Source organism: Mustela putorius, unplaced genomic scaffold, assembly GCF_011764305.1.
Source record: "Mustela putorius furo isolate JIRA1106 unplaced genomic scaffold, ASM1176430v1.1 tig00537291_pilon_pilon_pilon, whole genome shotgun sequence".
Lineage (NCBI taxonomy): Eukaryota > Metazoa > Chordata > Mammalia > Carnivora > Mustelidae > Mustela > Mustela putorius.
Window position 1 is genome coordinate 1,166,563 of NW_025422429.1, and position 18,105 is coordinate 1,184,667.

An 18,105-nucleotide genomic window follows, 5' to 3' on the forward strand; every position below is an offset into this window, starting at 1 on the left:
TATCAAAACTGAGGAAGCAACTCGGGCGCAATTGTATTAACGAAATTACAGAGTTTGTTCAGATTCCGTCAGGTTTTCCACGAATGCCCTTTTACTGATCCAGGATTCTGTCCAGATACCACGATACATTTATTTAATCATTATGTCTGCTCCAACCTGTAAGTTTTTTTGGTCTTTCCTTGTCTTTCATGGCATTCACATGATTGAAGAATAGTGGTCAGGTATTGTGAAAAGTGCCTCTGAACTGACGTTTGTCTAATGTTTTCTCCTTATTGGACTGAGGTATATATTTTTAGGAAGAATGCCCTTGGAAGGATGTGCCCTACTTGTGTATCAGGTGACACGTGATATCAACGTGATTCGTCATACTAACCTTTAGTACTTGGTTAAGGTGGTATCAGCGGGGTTTCTGCACTATATATTTAGGATTTTTCCATATCCAGTCTACACTTAAGAGTGGATTGGCTAAGTCCAGTGCACACCCAGGGACAGAGGAAATTCACTTAGCCCCTTTTCGAATTTATGGTCATATTTTAAAACCACCAGGAGTGTTAGTAAATTTGAGGAGAAACTCTGAGGCTACCCAGGTATCCTGTTTATATTTATAGTTTTGGCCACTAATTTTCGCTTTCATTGTTGGGTCTTGCCTGCAACCACTTTTACTGTGGTGTTCTAAAAGGAGATTTTTCTGTTTTACTTATATGTTTATCGGGATTCTTCTGTAAAGGAAAGATTTTCATTTTCCTCATTTATTTATTCCATCATTTGTTTATGTCAGTACGGGTCATGGATAATCTAATTCATTCCCCGTGGTCATTACTCAACCCTGCCTTTTTCACCCAACCCTTTGGTCTATGTTTTACAATTTTACCCTTTTCAGAATGTCAACGGCATTATATAATATTTATCTCCTGAGTTTGGCTTATTTCACTTAGCAAAATTCATTTAAGACTCATTTGTGTTAAAAAAAAAAAAAGACTCATTCATGTTCTTGGTCCTTTTCTCAGATCAGCTCCTTTCTCTCCACTCTTTTCATTTCACCCATGCTATTATTATGTACCCTATGTCACAACACTAGCAGATAAACGATCTGAACGTTTGAATCTTAACCATGTAGTAGCTCTGTGTATGGGATTTCTAGATGTCTTCAAAGCCTCTAATAGAGACCGTATAATTGTATCCAAGTTAGGTTTGTAACAGTTGTCAGCAGTCTTGATTTGAATTTATAGAAGGTCTGACCTGAGAGTCTATGGAATAACAAATACATTGGAACTCTGGGCCTGGGTGACAATTCCAGCTAAAATGAATTTGCCCCTCAGGTGTCTTTCTCATCTACGTTAGAAAAGCACATCTTGGGAAGTAAGAAGGAGGAGTCTCTAAGTATATGTTAGTTGGAGAGAATCCTACAACTATTTGAGGTTTTTTATTTTTTCTTTTTCTTTCTCTCTCTCTCTCTCTCTCTCTTTTGTTTTTAAGTAGGCTCACTGCAGGGCTGAGCTCATGACCCTGAGATCAAGACCTGAGCTGAGATCCAGTCGTTTGCTTAACCAACCAAACCACCCAGGAACCTCTTGAGTGAGTTTTGAGCAGAGTGTAGTTCGGAGAGAGGAGCAGATCCTAGGTTTTCACAGGCGTGTTCACAACAAGTGAGAATTGAGAATATTGCCCCATTCAGAAGCTCCCAGGCTGCCTAATGGAGAGAAGCCTGGACCGGGGCAGCTGGGCTGGAAGGAGTGAAGGATGGTTAGATGACCTGGGAAATAGAACTGTGCTGGAGGCATTCCAGGGATTTGTGGGAAAGGGCCTTAAAACTAGATGTGAGTCAGTTTTGTCTCACCAACCCCAGTTCAACCCCTACTCTTTGTTTTGTGCTCCCTCTTCCCAGATTCTGAGCTCTGCTCACACAATGAATCTGGCATTGAAAGCTGTGCTGTTGAGTTCTTTACAAGACAGCAGTACAAGGAGAGTTACTTATTTTTCTTCTTGAAGGTTGAGAAGAAATTGGTGCTGAAAATGTAAGTGAATTTCCCTGTCTTTGTGTTGGGGCAGAACCCAGAGGAAACGTTGAGTTTTCCTACCCCAGTCCTGTACTGACCACATCACCACTGGTTTAAGAAAAGATAGCCATTTGAGAAACTGCAATGCTTTAGAAAAACAAAACGTACACTCACTTGAAAGTGCCTCCATCCTTTTTTTCTTAGCTTTGGTTGCCTTCTCTAACTTGAGTAAACAAGGAAATACAGATGTAACAACTTTTGTTGTACAACCTTTGCTGAAGGTTTCGTGTTCCTTCATTTAGCGTATTATAATTTGCTTAACCAATTTTTCTCATTTTTAAAATTTCTTTGAAACAGAACATAGGGGTACAGACATTGTTTAAAAATGTCCTAGACGATAGTTCCATTCACCCAGTGAAAAATTGCACACTCAAGCTCTGCATGGCCAAATCACAGTCAGACGTAGTTGTGTGGGTGGTTTACATATGTCCTTTCTTGCCCCTTCTGCGAGGTGAAAAGGGTATTCTCCCACAGAGGGGCATTTCACCCAGGTGATGTTTGCAGCTTTTTAAGAAGGCAGGTCCGGGAACTGCAAGGCAGTCTGTACCTTTAATGACTTCATTCCTCTTTCTCCATCCCAGCTCTGCCTTCAGAGATTTCTGCATTTTTCCAAGGAAGACCAGCAAAATATGAAGAAGTCCTGTGTGAGTTATTGAAGTCATTTTCTGCTTTGTTTTATAATGGAACTTATGAGGATTATGACTCGTGTTTAAAATAGAAAAGTAGAAATAGATAAAATGAACCTGAGGGAACCAGCATGACACAGTGTTTCTCAGACTTTAGTGTGCATCAGATCAAAACTGGGAGGTGTTTTAAACCATAGAATGGGGCCAGAGAGTTTTGGTTTTGAACAAGGTTGCAGGTGATGTTGAGGTGTGTAGACCAGTAGCATTGGATTAGCAGATCAATAGGGCAAAGTGGCGCACACACACACACACATCATATAAAGTCATGTGGTTATCAAACTTGCAAATATTTCAGACTTTTGACCATGACTCCCCCACACTCCCTCCCCATCCCCCACCCCACCCCCCAAAAAAAAACATGCATAGAGCATCCCTATTCCTTTCGGAGCCTAAAGACTTTCTGGGATCAAGAGCTGAATAAAAAACTTCTGTTTCTCTTTATATAAATGATGAACAACCTCGTGGCAAACCACAAAATAAATGACTATAATTATTCTTCAGTGGAAGCAAAAGACAGATTACCAAGCAGAACCCAGTTAATGAGGTTTTTTAGGAGAAGGTATTACTAAAGCCCATGTAGAGAGCTTTCCCCTGGTCTTGGTTTGTTTTTGTTTTCCCTTTACAAAACCTCGGATTTTTATAGAATAAGTTGACCGCACGTCCTTAAAATAACTCCAAAATTCTCAGACCCTGGAAACCACTAATCTACTTTCTGTCAGTATGGACTTGGATCTTCTGGATCTATTGTAGGAGTATAGTCATACAAAGTGTATATTTTATGTGTGTCTTCCTTCACCTTGTGTAATGTTTTTAAACTTCATCATATTGGAGCACGTTACAGACTTCATTGTTTTTCTTTTCTGGCTTTATTAAGGTATATTTGACAGAACTATAAGGTATGTAGTGAACATTGTGAGAGGATTCCTCCCATCTAATCTAACACATCCCTCACCTCACATATTTCTTTCTTTCTTTGTTTTGGGTTTTTGTTTTTGTTTTTGTTTTTTTGGTGAGAGTATTTAAGCTCTGGAGTCAACAGATTTTAATTGTGATATCAGCTGTAGTCACCGTGTTATACATGAGATCCTCAGACCTTCATTTTATAGCTAAGTGTGCCTTTTTACCAAGACTTCATTTCTATCATTGAAGAATATTCCATTGTGTAGAAGGACCCGAGTTCTGTTCATCCACTTACTGGTTAACAGACATCTGGCTTATTTCTGCTTTATCACTGTTGGGTAGTGCCGCTCTGAACATTCATGTGCAAATTTTGATAGAATACATGTCTTTGGTTCTTCTGGGTATTTACTGAGAAGTGAAAATGCTGGATCATGCATTAGTTTTAAATTACCGCCGAACCGCCTGTTTTTCATAATGTGCACAATTTTATATTTCCACCAGCAATGCATGAGGGTTAGTTTCCCCTCTTTATTGACAGCACTTGTTGTCATATTATAGCCAACATAGTGGGTAGGAAGTAGCATGTCATTGTGGTTTTGATTTGCTTTTCCCTAATGTCTAATGAGTACCTTTTCGAGTGCTTGTTGGATATTTGTGTATCTGCTTTGCAGACATGTCCATTAAAATCCTTGGCCTGTTTTTAATTGGATTTATTGAAGAGTATTTTGGGTAATAGATTTTTATCACATATGTGGTTTTCAAATATTTCTTCCTATTCTGTGAGTTGTCTCTTCATTCTCTTGAAAGTATATCCTTTGATTCACAAAAGGATCTCTTTTCCTTTGTTGTGTTTGCCTTTGAGGTCATATCTAAGAATCTGTTGTCATTCTAAGATCATGAAGATTCACTCGTGTATTTTTCCTAAGAGTGTTATTGTTTCTAGCTCTCACATTTAGGTCTTTGATCTATTTAGAGTTAATTTTTGTATATGATATGAGGAAGGGGTCCATTTTTATGCATTTGCATGTGGATATTCAGTTCCAATACCATTTGTTGAAGAGACTCTTTTTTTCTCCCATTGAATGATCTTGGCACCCTTGTTGAGCGTCAGTTGACCATAGGTGTATGGGTTTGTTTCTGGACTCCCACTTCTGTTCATTTGTGGAGATGATAATATTCATATGTGGATATTATCATGCTGGTTCCTTGTGTTTGATACTGTAGCTTTATAGCAAGTTTGAAGTCAGGAATGTAAGTTCTCCAGTTTGTTCTACTGAACAAATTCTTCTTGACAAACTTGTCAGGATTGTTTTGGCTGCCTTTTTTTTTTTTTAAAGATTTATTTATTTATTTGAGAAAGAGCGAGAGAGAGCACACACAAGCAGGAGGGGCAGGGAAAAGAAAAATCTCAAGCAGATCTCTTGCTGACCCCGACATGGGGCTTGATCTGACGACCCCGAAATCATGACCTGAGCTGAAATCGAGTGCTGAATGCTTAACTAACTGAGCCACGCAGGTGGCCCTGTGTTTAGAATTTAATATTGTGTTTAAGATCTATCCAAATTGGTTACTTCATTCCTTTTAATATTCTGTTATGACAGCATACATTTTAGTTGTCTGTTTCTTATGTCATTTCTGTTTATCATTATTATGAATAATTGTGCAGTGACCATCTTTTACATTTTCTCTCCCTGTAGAAGAACAAGCATTTCAAGTATTCTGTAGTGTACACGCATGATACATATTGTTGGGTCAGAGAGACTAAGCATTTCCAGTGTCACTTTATGCTCCCAAATTGGTCTAAGTGACCATACGACTCCCACCAGCTGTTAGGTGACAGGACAGCTTTCTTTGTCTCCTTGTTCACAGTTGATACCGTTATTTCAAAATTGTGCCCAGTCTGATGAAAGATGAAAACCCTATTGTTTTGATTTGTATTTCTCTGATTTTGGATAGGATTGGGCCTTTCACTTTTCTTCTGTGAAATGTTGATTTATATGTTTTGTATATTTTTACATACCTTTCCATTAATTTTGTTCTGTATTTCTTACTGATTGATAAATATCCTTTATGAGTGTTATATAGTAATCTTTGTTCTATTCATTGTAAATATGTTCTCCAGAGTTTGTCTTATGTTTTCACTTTGTGGCATCATTGGTAATATGAAAGTTTTACATGTTGATGTGGTCAGATTTGTGAATCTTTTTTCGATGGTTTTCTTTTGTTTTTTGGTGTTTTGTTTTGTTTGTTTTAGTTCTCTTATCCTTCAGTGTATTCCCATTGTGGCACATAGTCACATTCCTGTGTCTTAAGCTTAGCAGGTATTTCCTCTCTGAGGTATACCATCAAATTGAGACACAATTTGATTGATTTCTTTCATTTGCTCTTTGTTTTTAGGGTTTTGTTTTCATTTTGATTATTGTTTTTGTATAAGTATTAAAAATATTTAAATTTTTCTAAAGATGGATTGTGAATATAAATTTAGCAAAGCATATTCAGAGATCAGTCTGGCTTCTCTCTGTCCCCTTATGCTACTCCTGCCCTTACCCAATGTGGGTAGCCATTTTTTAAAGTTTTTATTTTTTATTTTACTCATTTATTCTTTTTAAATATTTTTATTTATTTATTTGTCAGACAGAGATCACAAGTAGGCAGAGAGGCAGACAGAGGGGGGTGGGGGGGGATGCAGGCCCCCTGCTGAGTAGAGAGCCTGATGTGGGGCTCCATCTCATGACCCCGAGATCATGACCCGAGCTGAAGGCCAAGGCTCAACCCACTGAACCACCAGGCGCCCCTAAGTTTTTATTTTATTCCAGTGAAATCAACATACAATTTCATATTAATTTTAGATATGCAATATAGTGATTCTCATTTTGTTATTTTTAATATAAGAAGGCCCATATGTAGCTCTTTGTCATATTGTACTTGATTTTCACTTAAACTTTGTGGGTTTTCTTTTTTTAAAGAGTATTTATTTGACAGACAGTGAGAGAGGGAACACAAGTAGGGAGAGTGCAGGAGGGAGAAGCAGGTTTCCTGCAGAGCGGGGAGGGATGCTGGTATGATCCCAGGAACATGACCCAAGCTGAAGGCAGACACTTAATGACTGAGCCATCTAGGCACCCAGTTCTTTTTTTGTTGTTGTTTTTTGTGGGTTTTTTTTTTTTTTTTTTGCTGGTTTTGTTTTTTAAGATTTTATTTATTCATTTGAGACAAAGAATACAGAGAGAGAGCCTGAGCGGTTGGGGAGGCACAGGGAGAGGGAGAAGCAGGTGTGCTGACTCTGATTGGATCCCAGGACCTGAAGGCAGATGCTTAACCATTTGAGCCACTGAGGCACCGCTAACTTAAACTTTGTTTTGTCACTTAATAATGTACTATGGAGTTCACTCTGTAGTGCCACAAAGAGATATTCCTCAGTTCCTTTTCCAGTTGCTTAGCACTTCATGGTGTGAGTATAACATAACACATTCCACGAGTTCATTAGTAATCAATATTTGGGGTTTTTTTAGTCTTTTGCAAATATATATAGTGATATAACCTCTTCTTTCTTTGATCAGTGTGCCCTTGTGGCTGGTCCCCAGAAGTGGGATTTCTGGGTTAAATGGTAAATTCATGTATAATTTAGCTAACTATTGTCGTATTTCACTTAATGGTGGTTAATCTTTTTTGATTTTTGAACAGGATATGAGGATGCTTTTATGCATATAACAAATTAAGTATGTGTGGTTATTCTTTTGGATTTCTGCCAGTCCAATAGGAAGGAAATAGTTCAATATACTTTTTTTTTATATTTTTCTTTTTAAAGGGTAAGCTTGATCTTCTAAGTTTAGTACCATTTCTCTTCCTGTGAGTTTTCTCTTCACAGTTCTTGCCCATATTTAGAGGGCTATTGTTTTTTTCCTTTTTAGAAATTCTTTATATAGGGACCCTAACCCTTGCTTTGTCATGTAAGTTGCAGACACTTAATTCTAGGTTGTCATTTTTCTTTTGATTTTGGTTTTTCTTTTATTTTGTAGAGGACTTGATTGGTTGGTTGTTTATAATTTTATGTGGTCAGGTCTGTCTGTATTTTATTTTATTGCATCTAGATTTTTAAATGTCTGATGCTCTAGTGACTGAACTATGTGAGCTCTGCATCTGAATTTTTAGTCATAGTTAGGAAAGTTTTATTCTTTCTTAAGTTATGGGGGAACTCACCCATGTTTTCTTCTAGTACTTACATAGCTCTTACTTTTTATTATTATTATTTTTTTACATTTAAGCTTGACCAGTCTATTTGCAGGACATGGAAAAAGGAGTAACCAAACAAGACCGGGAAGAAAAACCTCCCATCACATACTAATTATTCTTGAAGGCATACGTTGATATTTTGATAGGAGGGTGGAAATTCAGGGAATGGCAACACTTTCTTGAATTTTTCCTATCATAATGAAAAAAGACCTTTTCAAGAGAAATTCAGAACTAAACCTGATTCTGATTTAGGAAGTAAGCCCTGTGTTGGGTTAAGTCAACTGCTAGAAGGTGTGAGTGGCTCCTTGTGCCGCATCTGGTCAGGAGAGATGGGGATCACAAAAAAGGAGCCTTAGGTATTCCAGCCCAGGTGTGAGGTTGAGGATGGGAGCTTTGTGGTGTGGATGTGGTGTGGGAGGAGATGATTGCTGGGAGGGACTGAGGGGTGGAACTGGATTAGGGGTATAGTGCTTGGATAGACTGAGTTTAACATGGCCATTTGGGGAAAGAAGATAATCATTGAAAGGTAAAATGGGGATACAAATTGGATATACTCACTGTCTTAGAGGAAACAGATTGCACTCTACAGAAAAGGAATCAATAGAGAGTATTCTCAAGGATAAATTACATTATTGGGATTGGGGGATGCCATCAGTAAACATACAGGCATAAAGAAATAAGAAAACAGGAAGGAAACTGGTGTAGATAGAGTCTTTTTGTTTGTTTGTTTTTAAAGTAATGTCTACACCCAGCATGGGACTCAAACACATGACTCTGAGATCAATAATCCCATGCTATACCAAGTGAGCCAGCCAGGTGTCCCACGTGGAGTCTTAAGATGCCTATAAACCAAATGCAGTATAAGGGAGTGTTTATTCTTGATTTGGACAAACTATAAAAAATACATTTATGAGACAATCACAGAAGTGTGAACATTGCATGGATATTTGATAATATTAAGGAATTCATTATTTGCTTGGTTTTTAGAGGTGTTACTGACATTGTGGTTATGTTCTAAAAAATGTTTTCATGCTTTATATCTACATCATAAGACATTTCCAGATGAAATGATATGATGTCTGGAAGTTTGCTTTAAAACAATCTGTTTCTCATTATGTTGGGAGTAGAGATGAAATAAAATTGGCCATGGGATTTAAGATGAAATATGGATAGGTTGGCTGAGAGATCTTTGGGGGGCTCCACTACTTTCTCAATTTTGGGGCTTGAAAACGTTTTAAAAAGTCATTTTTAAAAATCTTTTATTTATTTATTTAAGAGAGTCTGAGAGAGAGCATGAGCCTGGGGGAGGGGCAGAGGGAGAAGCTGTGATAAAAACTGTTACACATCCCTGAGGTCCAACACAAAGAGGGAAGGGTGGTAACAAACGCAAAAATGTACTTTGTAGCAGAGCATCATGAGAAGGATTTCTGTGTATTAGGGCTTGGTGTTTGGTATGAGATACTGACAAACTGGGGTCAAGCCCACCTGAGTTCAAATCCTGCTTCCACTGTTTGCAGGGAGAGGGAGAATGTGCACACAATTTATTCTCTGCATCCTTGATATATTGTCGATTTTGTAGTATTTTTTCAGGAATTGTGATGTCATATATAAAGTGAGAGTTTGCCATACTTTCTGTTTGTGAACTGCTCTAATACTTATTGCCAACTTTTTTTTTTTTAAGAGAGAACTTTTTCACAATTTTTACTACAATGCTAAGTAATATGGGCACAAGCGCCATCTATAGGTGAAATAGAGTCAATCCTTGGATTAAGAGAAACTGAAAGCAAATCTCCAAATCTATATTCTAGTGTTAAATTTGAGTAATGCGATAATTCCTACAAAATTTCTTTGTTAAAATAGATGGTGAATGTGAAAATATTTTAAATAGGAGTGAGTGTTTTTCTCACTCACTGCATGTCTGTGCGCTTTTTGGAATTAATTTCATAGAACGGTTAGATTTTCGAGCTATAACAACAAAACACTGCAGTGGTTGAGACCATTTTGACATAGCCGTAAGGCATATTTATGTGTTAATGGTATAGCTTTATGGACATGTGCGTAATCTGAAATATCTAATATTATTAGGTCATCTAAAGATCAATTTTGACCTAAAAGAATTTTTAGAGCTGCAGTAACCAAGTGTAGGTTGCAGTAAATGAAAATGATCAGTGCTCTTTAGACAATGCAGACATCTGCGTTTCCATCAAGGCATCTTGTAGCTAAAAACTGGAATGTCATTAATATCAACTCTAGGCACAAGGTTACTATTCAGATTATAAGAGTACTGAGTTAATTTTGTAAACAGGATTCTTTTTTTCTCTATTATTGCAACTGTCTCCTTTGTTTTGTGTCTGGAATAGAGTATAAAAGTCAGTGAGCTGAGCCACATTATAAGATATGAGAATTGTTTCTAATAAGAGATACTACTTACCAGATTTAATGGAATGAAAGATCCCAAGATGCAGACGCAATTTAGAATCGTGATTTTCTGATTATAAAGCAGAGCGAAATGGAAGCGAATCAGGGACAACACAACAGACTTAAAGCAGTGATTTTCAAAGTGTGGATTCCTGATCAACAATATCACTATCTCCCAGGAACTTTAGGGAATGCAAGCACTGAGACTTGCCTCAGACAGACTGAATCAGGAGCGCTGGGGGTTAACCCTAGCAATATGTGTTGGAACAAGCTTCCCGGTGATTCTGGTGTTTGTTAAAAGCTGACATGAGGAGACTATTCTCCCGGACATGGTCTGCACATCTCAGATCAGTTTTTGTTTTGGATTCTTTTCAAGGATGCTTGCATAGCCTTAGAAAACAGAGGTAGTATCTCTGGTAGGATATGGGGCAGGTTTGTTGCGGACCAGTATAATAAAGACAGTGTCCCTCTGTCTCCAGCAGGGACTGGATAGGTTGTCTAGCAGTCCCCTTCTTAAGATTGGGGGTTCCCTATGCTTGGGGTTCCTCTTTATGTCATAGACCCATTCTCTATGGGCAACATTGACCTGGGTCAGCTTTCACATCTTCCCAGGGCTGGAGACCAAGGGCAAGGTGGAGGTCGTGAGGTCTGCTGTGCTATGAGTAACACAGTCCTTTGTCTCTGACTTGGGAATTTCTTATCTTTTCCCAGCATTGATGACCTTGTGGCAGGCTAACTTGCTACCTTTAAGACCCTCTCCATCCTTGATGGTGTAGAGCTTGTGAACCAGATGCTCAAATAAATGGCATCTCTTTCATTTTGATCCATTCTCTGCTCTGGTGTCACTTCCCACATGGGACTCTCTTGGTTGCTCTGTTTAACATAGTACCTTGTATCCTTCCTACTCCCACACCTGCTATATCTTTATTATCAGTGATTACTATGACCTGATACCATAATATACATCTGTTTATAATTCATTACCAAGTTTTACCATGAAAATGTAAGTTTTATTGTCTTTTGTTCCTGCCCCTAGAACAGTGTTGAGCTCTGTAATTTTTTATTGAACATAAATATTTGTTAAGTGAATATGAATATTACATATTGTATGTAACTTAGGCTTATTGAATGAATATAAATATTTTCCACAAGCAGTACAGGTTTCATAGACCAAGAAGCTTTAAAAAAAATTAACCTAATAGATCCATTTTGGCCTGTTTGATAAATTCAGCCACATTTTATGATGAGATGCTTCAAAATTAACGTTTGAAACACGGAATCTTAAGGTCACTAGAAAGGGTATATTAATGCTTAGATAATTAGAATTGTTTGGCAGAATATTTATTCAAGGGAAAGTAATTATTTCTGACTGTGTGCCTGTGTCTTTGCACACATATTCTAAGGAGTATAGGCGTGTATAAATATATGCATTATAAGTACATGTATATTATACAAAGTTTATTATGTAAAAACAGATATACACATATACAATATATAACATGCATTTGTAAATATACTCAGATATATATTTTTAGACATACATAGAATGTGCATATATTCTTCCATGTTCCATAAGCTGATCTAATGTGAAGGTAAGGAGATAAGGATTCACAAACAGAGCCACTCAATTCTCCTCTGTACTTAGTGGGGACTGACCTCACTACAGTAACACAAATCGCACAACACAATGATAGTAAGCGAGGTGGTCTACTGCTCTTGAATCTACTGGAATCCACGAATTGTATTTACTTCGATATAAAGTAGTGGATTGCTGGGGAGACCTTGAATTGAGGAACTTCAAAAAAGTGTTAATGTTTCTCTTAAAAGCTGAGCTCACAGATATGGCAAGATAAGGAGCCTTGGTTTGGAGAGCCAACTGGGTGATACGATAGAGGAGAAGCTGGGAAGAATGAGCAGGCAAACCAAATGAAAGCAGGAAAAAGAAAGAAGTTTCCAAATGTTTTTCAGTCTTGGAAATACATCTTGAAATAATTACATAAGAATGTCTAAATTCAGGGGCGCCTGGGTGGCTCAATGGGTTAAGCCTCTGTCTTCGGCTCGGGTCATGATCCCAGGGGCCTGGGATCAAGTCCCGCATGGGGCTCTCTGCTCAGCGTGGAGCCTCCTTCTCCTCATCTCTCTCTCTCTGTCTGTCTCTCTGCCTATTTGTGATCTCTCTTTCTGTCAAATAAATAAATAAAAAATAAAATCTTTAAAAAAAAAAAGAATGTCTAAATTCAGAGAGAGATAATTCATTAAGAAATGTAAAATGTGAGTAACTATTAAAACAAAATAATCAGATGGAGGCCAGCTGGTTCCTAAGACTGAGTCTAACTTGGCTTCATAATTGTGCAGAAACTTCAGTTTTCTGTTTGTTTATTTTTTTTAAGATTTTATTATTTATTTGACAGACAGAGGTCACAAGTAGGCAGAGAGGCAGGCATAGAGAGGAGGAAGCAGGTTCCCTGCGGAGAAGACAGCCTGATGCGGGGCTGGGTCTCAGGACCCTGGGATCATGACCTGAGCCGAAGGTAGAGGCTTTAACCCACTGAGCCACCCAGGCGCCCCGAGTTTTCTGTTTTTATTATTATGACTTCATCAGTTTACTTAAAGATTATCAGGTTTTGAAGAAAGGATTTATGCTAACCAAAATCACAGAAAAGACCCGATATGCCAGAATATCAATGCTTTATGTGTACAGAGAACTTACCTGTTATGTAATAGATCCAGCACTTACCGTGGCTGCTCTATGAGCTTCTCACTTAGTAGTGAGTCTGTCTTGCAGGAGCTTTTGTTGTTGCTTGTTTTTTTCAAATTAACATATACTATAATATTTGTTTCAGGGATACAGGTCTGTGAATCGTCAGTCTTACACAATTCACAGCACTCACCATAGCATATGCCCTCCCCAGTGTCCGCCCCCAGCCACCCCATCCCTCCCACCCACCTCCATTCCAGCAACCCTCAGTTTGTTTCCTGAGATTAAGAGTCTCTTATGGATTGTCTCCCTCTCTGGTTTCATCTTGTTTCATTTTTCCCTCCCTTCCCCTATAATCCTCTGTCTTGTTTCTCAAATTCCTCTTATCAGTGAAATCATGTGATAATTGTCTTTCTCTGATTGACCAGTTTCGCTTAGCATAACACCCTCTAGTTCCATCCACATCTTTGTAAATGGCAAGATTTGGGGGTTTTGATGTCTGCACGGTATTCCATTGTATATATATATACCGCGTCTTCTTTATCCATTCATCTGTTGATGGACATCTGGGCTCTTTCCATAGTTTGGATATTGTGGCCTTTGCTACAATAAACGTTCAGGTGCCTGTGCCCCTTTGGATCACTACGTTTGTGTCTTTAGGGTAAATATCCAGTAGGGCATTTGCTGAGTCATAGGGTAGCTCTATTTTAAACTTTTTTGAGGAGACTCCCTATCATTTTCCAGAGTGGCTGTACCAGCTTGCACTCCCACCGACAGTGTAGGAGGGCTCCCCTTTCTCTGCTTCCTCATCAACATCTCTCTTTTCCTCACTTGTTAATTTTACCCATTCCAACTGGTGCGAGGTGGTATCTCACTGTGATTTTGATTTGCATTTCCCTTTCAGGAGCTTTTAAAAAATATATTATTATTATTTTATGTAGGCTGTGTGCCTAGTGTGGAGCTGAATGCCAGGCTTGGACTCACAAACCTGAGATCAAGAGTTGGACACCCAACCAACTGAGCAACCCAGGTGCCCCAGTAGATGTTCTACATTGAAGGTAAATTACTGTAGAAGTTTGTCTGGGACATAAGAGCCAAGGAAAATGATCTTAATAGTGCCTTGGAGCTATCAAAATATTAATAAGTAATATTGATTGTGTGGTACCAGGGATCATACACTAGCTATATTAGAATGTCTGGCATAGAGAGGGTGTGCAATAGATATTTGTTCAATAAATGAATACAGATATCATCACGACTCCATGAATTACGTACTTTCATTATTTCCACTGGAGGAAACTAAGTCTTGGGAAGAGAACACCTTTTCCCATAAAATACATCATTGATCTATACTTGAACTCCAGTCAAGCTGATGTCTTAGTTCATGTTTACAATTTGATTACCCTGCTTGAAAATGTATATATCCTTCTCTACCTGGAAAGGGACTAGAATATATATATATATATATATATATATATATATATACTCATATATATCCCTACTTACTGTAGGGACCTTATCACAACATCAGCGTGTTAAGATGCCTTAAATTGTTTTATAGTTTATTTGAGCTTTTGATTTAATATTCGTGATGAGGTTTTGGACTTACTGTTATTATCGGCAGCCTATTTGAAAACTACTTTGTAGGGTGGGTTATTTGAGCGGATAGCTCATCTCATCTGTATTTATGTGTGTGTGTGTGTGTTGCTTTCAAAAGAAAATTCTAGAATGGCATCTTACTTGTAGCCTTTAAATGCTTTTCCCTGTTGACTTGGGTCTTATGGCTTTTACGGTCTCTGAGTTGGCCATGTTGAAATAGGGCAAAGCAGGTGAGGTTTGTATCTGGAGGTTCAAATCCCTTTCCGTACCTTCAATGTCTTGCTCTCTTGACTATTTCCTGGCTCCACTTATTTCTCATCTTTAAAAAAAATATTTTATTTATGTAATTGAGAGAGAGTGAGAAAGAGTGAGCGTGAGTGAGGAGAGGGGCAGAAGGGGAGGGAGAGAATCCCAAGTGGACTCCTAGCTGAGTGCGGAGCCTGACACACACGGGGCTTGATCTCAGAACCCTGAGCTCATGACCCGGAGATCATGACCTGAGCCAAAACTAAGAATTTAACCAACTGAGCCACCCAGGCTCCACTTTTCTTTCTCATCCTAATGTGTACCCAGCTACTGCTAGTTTACTTCACACTTTCAGAGAAAGATGACATTCAGCTGGCATTTTTCTCTCACCAGATATGTGTGTCAAGCTTAGGAGCTCAGATACCCAGTGTGACCCTGAATGAGGCTTCACAAAATCCTCAGCAGTTCCCTCATTCCTTCCCTCAGATAACTCTATCCCTCAGGTAACTCTAGCAGCATAACAGAGCTGTTTATGTCAGCTTTGTGCGGCAAAAAGAGAAGAACCCTTGGAGTAGGGTATGTGGCTTTCAGCCCTGATGGTGCCTATTGTATGATGTTTATTAAAGGACTCATCCTGTGAACTCCAGTAGCCTCACTGGGAGAATGTTGGGATTAAAGTGGGTAGTTGCTTAGATCTTTTAATTTTAAAATACCATGATGTTTAAAAACAGGAATCGCATTATTTCTGGCAAGTTGTCAATGACAACACGCTTATCTGTTTCTTTATATTGGTCTTCATGCGAACTATGCGCAGAACATAGACACCTACTTGCAACCCCCAAATAGGTAGAATTTTGGAGGGGAATGTGAGGAACAATATGAAGGTGCAAGTTGAGAGGTGTATTGGAGGCATAAGGAAAAGATGATTTGACTAGAAGGAAGGCTACTGGTTAAAGTAGATGGGGAAGAGAGAGTATTGATAAGTAACTCTAGACTTAGAAGGACTTGGTATGGCAGGTTGGAAAATTTGAATTTAAGAAATTGAAGAATGGAGAGGATCTTAGGAATCAATTTGGAATATTAAGCAGAGAGACTAGAGAAAGGAAGACCATTTCAGTTGCTACTGCAACAGTTCAAGCATTATGTGTTCATAGATACGGTGGAGAAGGAGATGAAGAGCTAATATTTGCTTAAAAATTGACAGAAAAATGAATATTTTTATCTTAAAGATTTTATTTATCTATCTATCTATTTAGAGAGTGTGGAAGGGGGAAGGGGCAGAGGGAGAAGGAGAGAATCTCCAGGAGATTTCTGCAAGGAGTGCAGAGCCAGATGCAGAACTCAACATCATGATCCTGAGATCATCACCTGAGCTGAAACCAAGAGTTGGACACTTAACTGACTGAGCCACCCAGGCACTCCATGATGCAGTTAAAAAAAAAAAAATGCCTAGCTCTCTTCATTGAAACAAAACTCAAAACAATGACCAACCCAGTAACAATGATCACCGTCACTAGTAGTATATGGTTCCTTCCTAAAAGGAGCAGGACTTCTTGGAAAAATAATTGATTCCAGAGCAGGGAAGGCAAATGCACAAGAGGACAGTTAGGTCACAAGGACACCGGAGCCATTCATAGAGGCTCTCACGAGCAATAGAAGGGAATCATTTATATATCACTTAGACTAAAAATTGCCTTGCATTGAAACACATCAAATACGCAAAGGATCACAAATGGATTATGATACTAAAAGAAGGAAAATTAATTTTGGAAATTGAAAGAAGGAAAGAGTCATATATTTTGGGCAGCCAAATAGTACATGAAGAAACTTTTCTCCTGTGGAAATATCCCAGCTAATAAATAAAGAAAAAGTGATTCAGCTAGAATATCATCGCTCCCTAAACCCCGAATGAACACCTGAATCCAGATGCTGCAAAGACGTGGCTACCGACATCGTCAGTGATGAGCTGTTCTGTGTTATGATCCTCGTTCTAGAGAAACACAATATCATCTATGAAGTAGCTTTTCCAAAAAAGATCTCGATGTGCTCAAGGTTATATATAATTCATAAAAATGGTTCTTGGTAGGGAGGAGGTTCAGTTTTTCCCTTAAGGTGATATTTGGCAATATCTGGAGACATTCTTAGTTGTCACTCATTTGGGTGCATACGCCGCTGATACCTGGTGGGCAGAGGCCAGAGATGCTACTAAATCCTGGGATGCCCAGGATCATCTGGGCATAATTATCTAGCAAATAGAATGTCCATAGTGCTGCAGTTAGAAATCCTGACTCATGGGAATTGTGAAGTGGAGAGGAACATGTTAAATAATACGGCTGGTCTGTAATGAGCAAAATCTCAGTGCTAAGAAATTACAAGCCAAAGACACAGTGTCATTAACAACAATAACCAAAAAATTCAAGAACTAAAAAGAAGGGAGGCGGATGACCTACAGACCTAAAGAGATAAAAGGCAGATCAACCAATACAAGGCAAAGAGCTGGGCAGCCTGGGGTGGCTCGGTCATTAGGCGTCTGCCTTCGGCTCAGGTCATGATCCCAGGGTCCTGGGATCAAGCCCCACATCGGACTCCCTTCTCCGCGGAGAGCCTGCTTCTTCCTCTCCCACTTCCCCTGCTTGCATTCCCTCTCTCTCTCTCTCTCACTGTCAAATAAATAAATAAAATCTTAAAAAAAAAAAACCCAAAACAACAAAAACAAGGAAAAGAGCTTATTTGGATTCCGATTTAAACAAACTGTATAAAACTTTGACACTTGATGACACATTTGGAAATTTGAACCCTGACTAGAAGTTTAATGATATTAAGAATAGTTTGGATGTGATAATGGTTTTGTTAGGTTACAAAAAAGTGATTTGATCTTCTAGAAATACAATCTGAAATACTCATGGGTGAAAAAGGTAACATCTTAAATTTGCTTCAAGTCAATATGGGAGCAAGGTAATAGCTAGAGAAATGAGTCCTTGAAGATCAGCTGAGAGGCTGACAGTTTGAATTTAGGAATGAGGATCATGAGCAGAGCTTCTGTTGGAACAAATATATTTACTTGTGGCTTTGGCTTTTTTTAATTTTTAAATTTTTTATTTTTTATTAACATATAATGTATTATTAGCCCCAGGGGTACAGGTCTGTGAATTGTCAGGCTTACACACTTCATAGCACTCACCATAGCATGTACCCTCCCCAATGTCCATATCCCCACCACCCTCTCCTTCCCACCCTCCCCCCAGCAACCCTTAGTTTGTTTTGTGAG

The 18,105-nt window shown here is 38.6% G+C and overlaps 1 long non-coding RNA gene across 1 annotated transcript in view; it reads left to right on the top strand.

Moving 5' to 3' along the window:
- The first annotated feature begins 1,521 nt into the window (after window positions 1–1,521).
- LOC123390213 overlaps window positions 1,522–18,105 on the top strand; it is a 31,493-nt gene continuing 14,909 nt past the window's right edge. Inside the window, exons 1-4 of the long non-coding RNA XR_006604874.1 lie at window positions 1,522–1,575; window positions 1,886–2,015; window positions 2,639–2,701; window positions 13,934–14,050. This is a non-coding gene — a long non-coding RNA (uncharacterized LOC123390213). The remainder of the gene's footprint in view (window positions 1,576–1,885; window positions 2,016–2,638; window positions 2,702–13,933; window positions 14,051–18,105) is intronic.